This window comes from Ailuropoda melanoleuca, chromosome 19, assembly GCF_002007445.2.
Source record: "Ailuropoda melanoleuca isolate Jingjing chromosome 19, ASM200744v2, whole genome shotgun sequence".
Lineage (NCBI taxonomy): Eukaryota > Metazoa > Chordata > Mammalia > Carnivora > Ursidae > Ailuropoda > Ailuropoda melanoleuca.
In genome coordinates this window covers 29307583-29323375 of record NC_048236.1, presented here as the reverse complement: position 1 = coordinate 29323375, position 15793 = coordinate 29307583, and positions in this window count along the sequence as shown.

Here is a 15793-nt window from a genome sequence, read left to right as displayed (position 1 = left end):
GAAAATTGGACAGCTACATGCAAAAGAATGAAACTTGACCACACTCTCACACCATACACAAAGATAACCTCCCAATGGATGAAAGACGTCGATGTGAGAGGAGAATCCTTCAAAATCATAGGAGAGCATAGGCAGCAACCTCTACGACATCGGCCACAGCAACTTTTTTCATGACACATCTCCAAAGGCAAGAGAAACAAAAGATAAAATGAACTTGTGGGACTTCATCAAGATAAAAAGCTTCTGCGCAGCCAAGGAAACAGTCAAAAAAACTAAGAGGCAGCCCACGGAATGGGAGAATATATTTGCAAATGACACTACAGATAAAAGACTGGTATCCAAGATCTACGAAGAACTTCTCAAACTCAATACATGAGAAACAAATAAACAAATCATAAAATGGGCAGAAGATATGAACAGACACTTTTCCAATGAAGACATACAAATGGCTAAGAGACGCATGAAAAAATGTTCAAAATCATTAGCCATCAGGGAAATTCAAATCAAAACCACACTAAGATACCACCTTATGCCAGTTAGAATGGCAAAAATTGAGAAGGCAAGAAACAACAATTGTTGGAGAGGATGTAGAAAGGGATCCCTCCTACATTGTTGGTGGGAATGCAAGTTGGTACAGCCACTCTGGAAAACAGTGTGGAGGTCCCTTAACGAGTTCTCTTCTTTCCAATTTCACGTCTCTCATGTTGCCTTCTCTCAAAATTATTGTTTTAAAATTTTTCATTTGTCCTTTCTCCTTGTCAGTGGCTTGAGGCCAGATCCACTAAAGCTGGGATTTCTCAGGCCTGAGAGTTGAATTGGAAAGTTCTCACCCAAAACAGCCAGTGAAGTGAAAAATGAAGAAACTATAGCTAAAATTGTACAGGAAAGTTAAGATAAAGAAAGTCAACAGGAGAGTGTTTAAGACATAAAAAACCAAAATTCTAACAAGTTAGAGTCAACAGTCCAGAATTTGGTCCCAGAGATGAAAACAAACACAAAACAGATGGGATTTCCATGGTTTTGGGCCAGAAGGAATGCTGTGTGTGAGCAGTCTTTTTAAATAACCCTGACTATGTGTCGCTCAAGGCATCATTTTTACTTAAAAGACAAGAAGTGTTTGTGTGGTTATTGCCTTAAATGCATTCTCTCTCTGGTAATGCCAATGATTTTTTAAAAAGCCTACAGATTTTCTCTTCCTGTAAAACTTTTTGTGTGGGCCACATTTTCCAAAGTCTTCTGCTGTACGTTTGTTCAATTGTAATTTAGTTTATCAACTTCGTTATTATAACATTGTTTAGTTTCCCTTGGGCAAAGAAAACAGAGTTGTTGGAACTAGGAGTAAAAGGATTCTACCTTACAGAACTCACTCCCATTTTGCTACTATAATTGTGGGTTGATGGAGATGATCATTTATCTAAGTCTAGTGACCTATTACTGCCTTCAACCCTCCATATTATCCTCATTATTTGCATGCTTTTCCTGAGGCACTCATTCAGACTTTCTTCATTTTGCTGTCTTTACAATCATCCAGTACAAAGAGAACAACTTTTTGAAGCATTAGATATGACATATTCAGTGGGTACAGATTTTAGATGGCCAGTTCTATTTCTAGCTCCTCTCATAAACAATGTAAATGCTAGAGCTTTCAAATGCAGTTTTCTCAAGCCCTACACCCCACCAAATAAATCCCCTTCTCCCAGACAATAAAAACTAATATCTGAGTTGTGAGATAATGGTAACTACAACTAAATTTCTGAGATTTAAAAGCATGTTTTCTTTTCTAAAATGTAAGTGCAAAATTATGTGTAGAATATGAAAATTCAATAACTGGAATGAGAAAAATCTTTACATAAACATATCCCATTGGCTCAATACGAAAACTTTCCAGCTCAAATTCTAAACCTTCATCCTACCAGATTTCAACTGATGATACGGTTCAGTAGAGCATGGTGAGCTCACTAACTGTTTCCAAGTTGTATTACACGTAGACTTTATGAAATTTAGAATTGCTGTTTATTTCCATATGACATTTCTGTAACCAACTTTTAACATAATTTTTTATACAAAGATTAATTGAATAATGAATATAATTTCTCAGTTAATGGAAATAAAGACAAGAAAATCTAAATTTACAATAGTTGATATCCTTGTTAACTGAAGGTTGGTTACATTGTAACAGAAAATTGTGGAGTATTTTGGTGTTGTGTTATCTTGCTATGTTTTTAAATTGGTTTGGAAACCAACAAGAGTAGAAAATATATTTTTGTCGCTGTGGAAACTGGGTATGGAGACTTCATAATTGGAAAACTTAATGGGCTTCTTTCATGGAAGTGATCCAATGCTACCCTGAAGACAAAGGCCTTATTTACTATTTATCAAACAAATAACTTAATCCCTTATTATTTATCTTCTAATACTGTATATTTAGTAGTTAATATAGCAAGAACATATTTACTAATTAATATAGCAAATAAGGAATGAAGAAAATATTAGATTTCTGTTTATATACTCTACAGTGTTTTGACAAATGGCAATTTGGTTGACCTGGCAAAAGGAGGAAATCTATTTGATGTCCCAGCTGAAGAATCTGGTCAAGTGTCAAAGGAAAATGAACTTTAAATGGATTAAAGACTTAAACATGAGACATGAAAACATAAAACTCCTAGAAGAAAACATAGGGATAATCTTCAACAAAGGAGGCAAGCATATGCAATGGGAAAAAGACAGTGTCTTCAATAAATGGTGTTAGAAAAACTGGACAGCAACATGCAAAAGAATGAAACTGGACCACTTTCTTACACCATACACATAAATAAACTCAAAATGCATTAAGGACATAAATATTTGACCTCAAACCATAAAAGTCTTAGAAGACAGCCCAGGCAGTAATTTCTCTGACATTGGCCATACCAACATTTTTCTAGATATATTTCCTGAGGCCAGGAAAACAAAAGCAAAAATAAATTATTGGGACTACATCAAAATAAAAACTTCTGCACCACAAAGAAAACATAAAACAGAATTAAAAGACAGCCTATGCAATGGGAGAAGATATTTGCAATTGACATATCCAATAAAGAGTTAGTTTCCAAAATACATAAAGAACTTACACAACTCAACACCAACCCCCCCAAATAATCCACTTTAAAATGGGCAGAAGGCATGTGGTGTGTATATATATATACACACACACACATACATATATGTATAATGGAATATTACTCAGCCATAAAACAGAATAAAATCTTGCCATTTGCAACAACAGGGTTGGATCTAGAGAATATAAAACTAAACAAAATAAGTCAGAGAAACACAAATACCATATGATTTCACTCATATGTGGAATTTAAGAAGAAAAACAAATAAACAAAGGAGAAAAAGACAAACCAAGAAACAGACTCTTAACTATAGAGAACAAACAGATGGTCATGATCCTACGGTCCTGGGATTGAGCCCATATCAGGCTTCCTGCTCAGTGGGGAGTCTGCTTCTCTCTCCCTCTGCCCCTCCCCCTGCTTGTGCTCTCTCTCTCTCTCGCAAATAAATAAAATCTTTTTTAAAAAAAGTAAAAAACAGAAAATGGGAAGAGGACTTGGATAGGCACTTCTCCAAAGAAGACGTACAAATGGCCAACCTGTATATGAAAAGATTCTCATCATTATTAAATGTCAGGAAAATGCAGATCAAGGCCACAGTGAGATATCACCACACATCTGTTAGGATGGTTATTTTCAAAGAGTAAAATAAAAATAATTGATGATGTTGTGGAGAAACGAACCCTTGAGCAGGGCTCCAAGTGTAAAATGTAGCAGCCACTATGGAAAACAGTATGACAGTTCATCAAAAAATTAAAAATAGAGGTACCATATGATCTCCACCTCTGGGTTAATGTCCAAAATAATTAAAATCAGGATCTTAGAGAGGTATCTGCACTCCATGTTCCTTACAGGACTATTCACAATAGCCAAGATACAAAAACAACTCAAATGTCAATCGACAAGATGCATGAATAAAGAAAATGTGGTATATACATATACTGGAATTTATTCAGCCTTTAAAAAGAAGGAAATCCTACCATTTGCAATTACATTGATGGCCCTGGAAGACATTATGCTAAGCAAATAAATCAGTCACAGAAGGGCAAATACTGCATGATTCCCCTTAAACGAGGCATCTACAATGGTCAGACATATAGAGGTAAACAATACAGTGATAATTACTAGGCGATGGGGGAGAGGTATTGGGGAATTGTTCAATGGGTATAAAGTTACAGTTACACAAGATGGGTAGGTCCAGAGATCTGCTGTATAACAAAGTACCCATAGTTAACAATAAGGTATTGTACACTCAAAATTTTAAAAGGATAGATATCATAGTAATTGTTCTTACCAAAAGAAAACAAAATGACACAAGGAAACTTGGAGTTAATGGATATGTTTATTACTTTTATTATGGTGATGGTAATATAAGCACATATCTATGCTCAAACCCACCAAATTGTATACATTAATTATGTGCAATTTTTTTGTTTGCCAAGTATACCTCAATAAAGCTGGGGAATAAAAGGGTGAGGAATCAAATACTTGGAGAGAAAGTGTTATTTACCTAGGTATGTGGTTTGATATATTGCATTTTTTGAAAAGTTGGTATACTTCCTGCCTAAGTGCTCAAATTTTAGTTTCAATGTAGCTACAATGTTAAATGATATAAACATTCTCTTTCATATATGACTATAGGTAAAAATTATTGGCGATTATTACGAGGTTGAAAAAAATCTTCAAAAGTTATCTAGAACCTTTTAGAATTTCACTCTTCAGTTAAATAGAATAGGCACCGTCTCAAACTGTCCCCTGAAGAGAAGATTCTCTCTCTTCCAATAACTCATGGCATTAATGCAAAGTGCTCCTATCTAAACTTCTGCTGTATATTTTGTGGGATTATAATATAGACTGCGTTAACAAATCTTCAGAAGAATGTCCTTTTTTTTAATTATATACAGAGAAAAGTATTTAAGACAAATCATTCAGGAAGAATTTGATCAAAGGAAGTTGAGAATTTAGCTTTCAGTTGCACCCATTTGCTGAATACAACTAGAGGAGTAATTTTAACTGGTCATTAGTTTGGGTTGCTCAAAGTCTACTCTTCAGTGAAATGATAAATCTTTAAAATTAATTCTTTCTCCTTTTCACCCACCACCTGTTCTCATGTAGTCCTATTTAATAGAAGCTGGATAGGGATAGTTATAAATACTAATTACCATATTAAGTTGTTAAATTTTCACATCATGTAGAGAGATTTTGTTATTTTTGTTATAATATGCTTAGTTATAATTAAAATTAAAAATAATTTTCTCATCCTTTGGTAAAACCAGATGATTAAGTTGGAGCTCATTGACTAACTCGATAACTTTTTAAAAAATGCTATTATAAAATAGTATTAACTTCTAAGAAAATAATTAGGTCTAAAAGTCTTGCAGAGAAGAGACCTTAGTATTTATAAATTAAAAATAATATTTACTGTAATACAGACATTAGATCACATCAGAAGTCGGGTTCTTTTCTTTGTGTTGAATAATGATTTACCTTCATTTAAATTTGATGATTAGTAAGTATGGAACACAATCATCAAAGTCAAGTTTTTAGATTCAAGGCCATATTCATATCTCTTTGGTGAATATTTGCAACATGAAAATGATCAGCTAAGTGAGACTTTCACATATATTAATTTTGTCTTATACATATATGCTAGAAAAATGGAGGATATATCAACCTCAATTTATACATCTCGCTTCTGAGAATTAATTGCATGAATTGTTAGCAAGATGAAGCTGATATCTGAATTTTATAAGCCAGTGATTTTGTAGCAGAATTACAGGATGCTAATTAGAATTTGCACTCTGGATTTTAGAGTATCACTTTGAATTATGTGTTGTTAATACAAATTTTTCATCTCCATTAGATTATTAGCCTCTAACTTTATTTTAATAACATATAGATTGCACTGGTAGTGCATACATATGTTTAATGCTCTTGTGCAAATGCATGCTCATATTTTTTTATTAATTGAATCATTCTAGTTTTTTAAAAGTCATGTAAGAAAATGCTTGGTCAAGTATAGAGAACACATTTAAAGACAGGAAGCAAAGAGTGGGAGTAAGAAGAATTAAAAAGTGTTTGCAGTGAGATACTTCAGGAATGGGAATGATGCTTTATAATACATCATCATAAAAGGATCCCAAAGAGGAAGCACATACTAAAAAATTGAATTTACAAATAACAATTCTCTTAAGAAGATTGGGGCATATTCAGGCTGCATTTAGGATAAGCACTTGATGGACAAAATTTTATGCCTGCGAGTTAAAATTCATATGGTCAGAGAAAAATCCAACCCAAATTTATGAGGTATAAACTCACGCTTGTCGTTACCACCTGTATTTCACAAGGCTGCCATAGCAAAGTATCATGAGTTGGGTGGCCTAAAAGAACAGAAATTAATTTTCTCCCAATTCTGAAAGCTTAGAAGTCCAAAATCAAGGTGTCAACAGAGTTGGTTCTTCTGAGGACTTTGAGGGAGAATCCATTACATGCCTCTCAGCTTCTTGTGAGGGCTGGCAGTCTGGCATTCTTTGGCTTGTAGGTGAATCACTACAGTCTCTGCCTCTGTCTCCACCTGGCATGCTCTGTGTCTTCACGCAAACTAACTCAACATGGCTGGGAAAAGATTCATAAAATTCATGATTAACTATAAAGAGGTTCTTAGTGCTGCCCAGCAATCCTTCCCCAATCAATTCACTTTTCCACTTTTGTAGAGAATTAGTTTATACCTTCTCTTTCATCAAATCTCCAACCCACTTCCACCTCCCCACTCTCAGTCAATAGCTTTATTTTACTGAGAAAACAAAATCAGGAAAGAAAAGAAATTTTACCTCCTACCACTAAAACATGCATTTACATACATTTTTGCTCCCAGACTTTGCCTTCAGTCTTTTCAGTATGAATGAGCTATGTTCCATCTAAAGCTCATCTCTTCTCTGTGCACTGGTGCCCATCTGCTCCAACCTACATTGCTCCTACTGCTATCTCTTTTCTCCTCTCCTCTTTAATTTCCCCTACCCTTCCAGATCATTCCCAGTGAAATATTTACAAACCGTACTAACAGTCACTTAAAAATTCATATATCCTCTTTGATCTCTTGTCTTTTTTTTTTTTTAAAGATTTTATTTTTTATTTGACAGAGATAGAGACAGCCAGCGAGAGAGGGAACACAAGCAGGGGGAATGGGAGAGGAAGGAAGCAGGCCCACAGCAGAGGAGCCTGATGTGGCTCGATCCCATAACGCTGGGATCACGCCCTGAGCCGAAGGCAGACGCTTAACCGCTGTGCCACCCAGGCGCCCCATGATCTCTTGTCTTAACCCCTGTGCTTATCTCACTTCTCAGCTTCATTTAAATTGAAACCACTCTGCGGAGTTGTCCATACTTGTTGCCTCTACTTTTCCCCCTCCTGTTCTCTTTTGAACTTACTCTACTCAGAATGTCATCTCAACCATTCCATTGAAACTGCTCTCGTTGAGTTTATCAGTGACCTCCAAGTTACCAAAAATGGTAATCCTTTCTCAGGACTTCTAGATTACCTACCAGCAGCATATGACTCTGTCAATCACAACTCCCTACTTGAAACTCTTTCTTCACTTGGATTCCAGGACATACACTCTCCTTGTTTGTCTCTTACCTCCGTGACTACTTTCTTATCTTCCTGAACTCTTCATGTTACAGTGCTTTTAACACCGATAATATGCTGATGACTCCAGTGTATTTCTTTCTAATCTTGACCCCTTCCTTGAATATCAGTCAGGTTCGTGAAGTGCCTATTTGTCATTTCTGTTTGAACATTTAAAACTCAAACTTAAATTGAAAAATAATATTTCTGATTGCATCCCCCTCCTCCTCTAAAATACACATTACCTCTTCCTATTGTCTGTCAGTGTCACCACATGACAACTTATATTTACCAGATGCCTTTACCAGAAACCTTGGTGTAATCTTTAACTCCCCTTTTTTTCTTGCATTCTTGAAAATCTTTTCTGCTCTGCTTCTATGTATGTATCTGAAATCTCCCTTAGTCTGTGCCACCATTAACATTTGCCTGGATTATTGCAATAGTTTCCAGTGGTGTCCTTGTCACCATGCCTGCAAAGGAGGGAATTTTTCAAAATCCATGTCAGGTAAAATTTTCCATCTGCTTCTTATTCACTTAGAATAAAATCTGAAGTCCTTATTGTGATATAAAAACTGTACCTGGTGTAGCCCACTAAAACCTTTCTTAACTCACTCCCACTGTGAAAAGGTCAATTGTGTCTCATCTCAGGGTCTATGGACTTTATTTTCTGCTTATAATATTCTTCCCCTGGATGTCTGTGTGGCTCATTCCCTCATATCCTTTGTAACTCTCCTCCCATGCTTCCTTATCAAGAAGCATTCCCTTTGACCCCCTCAATCCCTCTACCCTGGTTTAATTCTCTTTATATGACTTATTATTGACATATTCTCTATTAAGTTGTTTGTCCTTGGGTTGTTTATTGTATACCTTCCACTTCACGAGAGTATGATCTTAGTTTGTTTTCTTCACTGCTGTATCCCCAAAAGCCTGGAATAGTGTCTGGCATATAACAAATGTTCAATAAGTATATGTTGAATTAATGAAAATTGGTGCCTGGTTTGTCCTTTGAGACTAAGACACAGTACTTCTTACAGTGGTTTCAGGGACCGACATTGTTAACAAGGCCTTCTAATATGACAGTTATTGCTTTGGATTTTAAAAATAGTTATAATGTGGAGCAGAATCAAAATGATAAAATAGGTATCAGAACTTAAAAAAGAGGAACTTTGAAATATATGCAGCAGTGGGATGTGTGTTAATTACATGGTTGAGGTTAATGAGTAAGTGAATTCTTAATTATTATCAGACTTATTAAAAATTTTATAGGAATTTTTTAAAAATTAAAAATTTTATAGGAAATTAAAAGTAAGAAAATTTCATAGGAAACATTTTCTACACTTGTATTCCACTCAAACTGTCAAAGAAACTTGAGATGTGTCTTGCTGAGTTTTTACTGTCTTTAGACCAACATTCTTGGTCTTCTATAAATTTTCTTTTACTGTGGGAAAAACACTGAGTAAATTCACTGATTAAATATTTCAAAAGAAAATATCAAAATCTAATTTTTAAAAATTATTTTAAATGAATTATAAGTATTATATGTGTTAGAAAATCATTTTGTCTGTATATTCTTGACCAATCTTTTTTTTTTTTTTAGATTTATTTGTTTATTTTAGAGAGAGAGAGAAAGAGCAGGGGTTGGGGCAGAGGGAGAGAGAGTCCTAAGCAAATTCCACACCTAGTGTGGAGACCAGTACAGGACTAGATCCCAGACCCTGAGATCACAACCTGAGCCAAAACCAAGACTTGGATGCTTAACCGATGCACCACCCAGATGCCCCCTGACATATCTTAAATTTTTTATGATTCTTCAGTATGATTCTGACAATGTGGTGACATTGCTACATTTAAATATCTCTATTAAATATCTCTAAATCCTTAGAGATTTTTGAAATAAAATAATATCCTTATTTTGCTCCATAGACAACACATAAAAAGAAAATAGAATCATTGTCCTAAATTAAGAAAGGTGAAACAAAAAGCCTGTATCAGGAGACCACTCTGAATCTCATGAGCCGTTCCAGCAAGTAGCATGTTTTTCAGATTTTTCTGTTCCTAATGGCTCATCAGGCAGTCTTTTGAAAAATGAATTTGAGTTGTAATATATAAACAATAGAACTTCCTGTCAGTCATGAAGACACTCTTCAGAGAGAAATGAGGTATAGTTCTATCTTTTCCTAGTAGTAACAGATGGCAGATGCATTTTGGTTCATATTTTCCAGCAATAATTTCCAAAGCAAGAAGCCTTTATTAAGAATATATGAATAATATAGGGGCGCCTGGGTGGCTCAGTCTGTTGAGCATCTGCCTTTGGCTCAGATCATGATCCTGGGGTCTTGGGATCAAGTCCCGCATCCTGCTCAGCAGGGAGTCTGTTTCTCCCTCTGCCTGTGCTCTCTCAATCTCTCTCTCTCTCTCTGACAAATAAATAAATAAAATCTTTAAAAAAAGAATATATGAATAATATAATTTTAAAATAACCTTGGCCTCATATCTGAAAATAACATTGAAGTCATTACTTTTGTTGGAGCTGTGCTTATAAGAAAGGTGGTTTAAAAAATGGACCAGTGGTTATCAGAATATTAGTAATTGGCAAGTCTAGGCAAGAGAGTACTAAGTCATGGAGGAGGGCTCGAGAAATCTCAAACATTGCCTTCCTTACCATCCTTGATAGGATTTGAATCATTATTTTTTAAAACAAATTTTATAATCATGTCTTTTCCTCTAATACATCCCTGTATGTGGTGATGGTAGTTCATACTGGTTTGAGAGTCAAAGCTTGGGAATCAGAGACCTAGGTTTAGTCTTTGCTCTACCAATTAACCCATTAGGCCAAGTGGCGTGCAGAAAGTGTCCCAACTCCTCACATTCAGTTAACACAAATGAAGGGTAGCATAATAACTGCATATATTGAGGTAGTAATGCCATGACACAAGATGGCTCCAGTTTCTCCTTCCTCCCAGGGAGACAAGTATTCAACAATACACAGACCAATTCCTTTCGTGAGAAGTACAGATATCAGTGAAGAGGCTCTTACACCCCACGTGAACACAAAACCAGTTACATCAAAGCCAGTAGGAAAATTCTTAGCAATCGGTTTCCATAATCCCTGTCCTCAGTTCAGTGCAGTTACCATGAGACCGCTCTCAGCTTCTGGCATCTCTCTGAAGACTGAAAGATGTACCAAACTTAGAGAATTTTCAGGGGGCTACTTGAGGGTCTGATTTTTATCTTGCCTAAATCTAAGTGCTGACAGGAAAGGGCAAATTGAGGGTCACTGAAAACAAAAGCAAAGGTTTGTATCAGCACATACATACTTGTGGTAGCCCTTCCCAACTTGGCATGGAACAAGCTGGAGAAAAACCCCAACTCATTGCTTCTCCCTGGGGAGGGAAAGAGTTCGATCATGTATCCAGTATTCCAACTTTTTGGGGAGCTGACTGAGGGACTGATTTCTGCCTCACCTATCTTGGAATGCTTTCGGAACCTGACATGACCTAGATGCTTAGAGGAGCCGATGAGAACAAAAGATACCTGGGTACTCTGCACTACTCCAGAGAACCATGTGATAGCAGACAAAAGACGATATGGTTTGGTGGTCTCTTCTTTAGGGGGAAAGGGAACAGTGTGATGCATGCATCACACATTCTAGCTTTGTGAGGGCTTCCTAAGGAACTGGTTTCTGTCTGCCTGACATGGAGTACTGGTGGGATATGGCATACTCTAGAAATCTTCAGCCTACAGAGAACAAAAGAGAGCAAGACAGCTTGAGGCAGCTACAGAGAACCTGCAGTACCACAGACAGACAGAGGTAGGAGCAGGAGATTGTAAACTCCTGGAGAAGAAAGAAAAAGGGAGAAGGGGAGGGGAGGCGAGTGGAGGGGGAAAGTGAGGGAAGGAAGGAAGGAAGGAAGGAAGGAAGGAAGGAAGGAAGGATAAAAAGAAAGAAGAGAAAGAAAGAAAGAAAGAAAGAAAGAAAGAAAGAAAGAAAGAAAGAAAGAAAGAAAGAAGAAAGAAAGAAAGGAGAGAGAGAGAGGGAGGGACGGAGGGAGGGAAAGAAAGGAAGTAACCAAATCCCTCTACAGAGGGATTTGAACTCTTTTTTTCTTAACAGGCAGTTATAGCTATGAACAGCCCAAAAGTGTTGTTTCACTGTGGTCCATCTTACATATTTTCTCATGGGAAGTCTTCTGCAATTTCTAACTTACTAAAAAAAATTTTTTTAATTTTTAAATTTTTCCCAAGTTTTCATTTAAATTCCAGTTAGTTAAAGTGTAATATTAGTTTCAGGTGTAGAATTTAGTGATTCAGGACTTACATACAATAGCCGGTGCTCTTCCCCACAAATGCCCTCCTCAATCCCCATCACCTACTAAACCCGTCTGCCCACCCATCTCCCCTCTAGTAACCATCAGTTTGTTCTCCATAGTTATGAGTCTGTTTCTTGGTTTTCCTCTCTCTCCCCTCCCCCCATCATCATTTGATTCATGTCTTAAATTCCACATATGAATGAAATCATATGGTATTTATCTTTTCCTGACTTACTTCACTTAGCATAATTTTCTCTAACTCCCTCCATGTTGTTGCAAATGGCAAGATTTCATTTTTTATAGAAAGCAAATAATATTCCATTGTATATTATATTGTAAAGATGTATACCACATCTTTATCCATTCATCAGTTGATGGACATTTGGGCTCTTTCCATAATTTAGCTATTGTTGATAATGCCACTGTAAATATCAGGTGCATGTACCTGTTCAAATTAGTATTTTTGTATCCTTTTGGTAAATACCTAGTAGCGCAATTGCTGGATCATAGGGTAGTTCTAATTTCAACTCTCTATGGAACCCCTATACTGTTCTCCAGAGTGACTACACTAGTCTGCATTCCCACCAGTGTAAAAGGTTTCCCCTTTATCTGCATCCTCACCAACATCTGTTATTTCCTGTGTTGTTAATTTTAGCCATTCTGACCGGTGTGAAGTAATACTTCATCGTAGTTTTGATTTGCATTTCCCTGATATCATTGCTGTTGATCGTCTTCTTAGTGTCTGTTATCCATCTGTATGTCTTCTTTGGAAAAATGTCTATTCATGTCTTCTGCCCATTTTTAAATTAGATTATTTGTTTTTTGGGTGTTGAGTTTGATAAGTTTTTTTATAGATTTTGGATACTAACTCTTTATCAGATATGTCTTTTGCAGTTATCTTCTCCCATTCTGTAAATTGCCTTTAGTTTTATTGATTGTTTCCTTCACTGTTCAGAAGCTTTTTATCTTGATGAAGTCCCAATAGTTCATTTTTGCTTTTGTTTCCCTTCCTACAATGATGTGTCTAGTAAGAAGTTGCTATGGCATAGGTCAAAGAGGTTGCTGCCTGTGTTCTCCTCTAGGAGACGGTTTTATGGTTTCGTGTCTCACATTTAGGTCTTTCATCCATTTTGAGTTTATGTTTGTGTATGATGTAAGAAAGTGGTCCAATTTCATTCTTCTGCAGGTGGCTATCCAGATTTCCCAACACCATTTGTTGAAGAGACTGTTTTGTTCCCCCCCCCCATTAGATATTCTTTCCTGCTTTGTTGAAGATTAGTTGACCATATAGTTGTGGGTCCATTTCTAGGTTCTCTATTCTATTCCATTGATGTAAGTGTCTGTTTTGATGCCCGTACCATACTGTCTTGATCATTAGATCAGAGTACAGATATATTACCTCTTTAGTTAGGTTTATTCTTAGGTGTCTTATTATTTTTGGCACAATTGTAAATTGGATCAATTCCTTGATTTCTTTTTCTGCTGCTTCATTATTGGTCTATAAAAATGCATAAGATTTCTGCATGTTTATTTTGTATCCTGCAACTTTACTGAATTAGTGTATCAGTTCTAGGAATTTTTTGATAGAGTCTTTTGGGTTTTCTATATAGAGTATCATGTCATCTGCAAATAGTGAAAGATTGACTTCTTCCTTACCAGTTTGGATGCCTTTTATTTCTTTGTGTTGTCTGTTTGCTGTGGCTAGGACTTCCAGTACTAAATTAAATAACAGTGGTGAGAGTAGACATCCCTGTCTTATTCCTAACCATAAAGGAAAAACTCGTAGTTTTTTGAGGATGATATTAACTCTGAGTTTTTTGTTTATGGCCTTTACTATGTTGAGGTATGTTCCATCTAACCCTACTTCGTTGAGGGTTTTTATCATGAATGGAATTTGTACTTTGTCAAATGCTTTTTCTGCATCAGTGAAAGTATTGTATGATTCTTATCAATTTCTGTGCTTGTTGTAGGTCTGTTCAAGTTTTCTATTTCTCCCTGTTTCAGTTTTGGTAGTTTGTATGTTTCTAGAGATTTATCCATTTTTTCGGGGTTGTCCAATTTGTTGGCATATAGGTTTTCATAATATTCTCGTAATTATTGTATTTCTGTGGTGTTGGTTGTTATTTCTTCTCCCTCATTTGTGATTTTATTTATTTGGGTCCTTTATCTTTTCTTTTTGATAAGTCTGGCTTGGGCTTTATCAATTTTATTAATGTTTTCAAAGAACCAGCTCCTGGTTTCATTGATCTGTTCTATTGTTTTTTTTAGTTTCTATATGATTTATTTCTGCTCTAATCTTTATTATTTCCTTTCTTCTACTGGCTTTAGGCTTCATTTGTTGTTCTTTTCCTAGGTGTAAGTTTAGGTTGTTTATTTGAGATTTTTCTTGCTTCTTGAGGTAGGCCTGTATACATATCCCATCTAGTCCAGTATGTCTTTCAAAGCCATTGTTTCCTTGTTGATTTTCTGTTCGGATGATCTATCCATTGGTGTAAGTGGGGTGTTAAAGTCCCCTAATATTATTGTATTATTATCCATGAGTTCCTTTATATTTGTTACTAATTTATACATATATATATATGTTCCCATGTTGGGTGCATAAATATTTATAATTGTTAGATCTTCTTGTTGAATAATCCCCCTTATGATGAGGGAGAAAGAGAGAAAGAAGAATTATGGAACATACAAGAAGTGTCCTTCTCTTGTCACAGTCTTTGGCTTAAAATCTAGTTTGTCTGTTATAAGTATTGCTACTCCGGCTTTTTTTGACCCATTTGCATAATAAATATTTCTCCATCCCTTCACTTTCAATCTGCAGGTGTCTTTAGGTCTAAAATGAGTCTCTTGTAGGCAGCATATAGATGGGGTCTTGTTTTTTATCCCTTCTGATACCCTGTATTTTTTGATTGGAGGATTTAGTCCATTTACACTCAGAGTACTTATTGATAGATATGTAGATATGTATTTAGTGCCATTTTATTGCTTGTTTTGTTATTGTTTCTGAAGATTTTCTCCATTCCTTTCTTGTTTTTGTCACTTTTGGTCTTTCCTTTCCACTTCAAGAGTCCCCTTTAATATTTCTTGAAGGGCTGGTTTAGTGGTCATGAACTCCTTTATTTTTTATTTCCCTGGGAAACTTAATCTCTCCTATTCTGAGTGATAGCTTTGCTGGGTAGAGTATTCTTGGCTGCAGATTTTTTCCCATTCATCACTTTGAATATTTCATGCCATTCTCTTCCGACTTGCCAAGTTTCTGTAGAGAGATCTGCAGCTAGCCTTATGGGTCTTCCCTTGTAAGTTAGGGACTTCTTTTGTCTTGTTTAAGTTTTTTTTTCTTTATCACTGTATTTTGCAAATTTAATTACAATATATCTTCGTGTTGGCCTGCTTTGTTGATTTTGATGGAAGTTCTCTGTGTCTCCTGGATCTGGATGTCTGTTTCCTTCCCCAGATTAGGGAAGTTTTTAGCTATTATCTCCTCAAATAAATTTTCTGCCTCCTTTTCTCTCTTTTTTTCTTCTGCAACTCCTATAATATGAATGTTATTATGTTTGAAGACATCACTGAGTTAGCTAAGTCTATTGTGTTCCATAACTCTTCTTTCACTCTTTTGTTCAGTTTCATTATTTTCCGTTAATCTTTTATATCACTTATTTTTTCCTCTGATTCTTCCGTCCTTGTGTTCACTGCATCACATCTGTTTCAAATTTGTTATTTTGTTTTTCATTTCTGACTGTTTTTTCACTCTTTTATCTGCAGTATGAG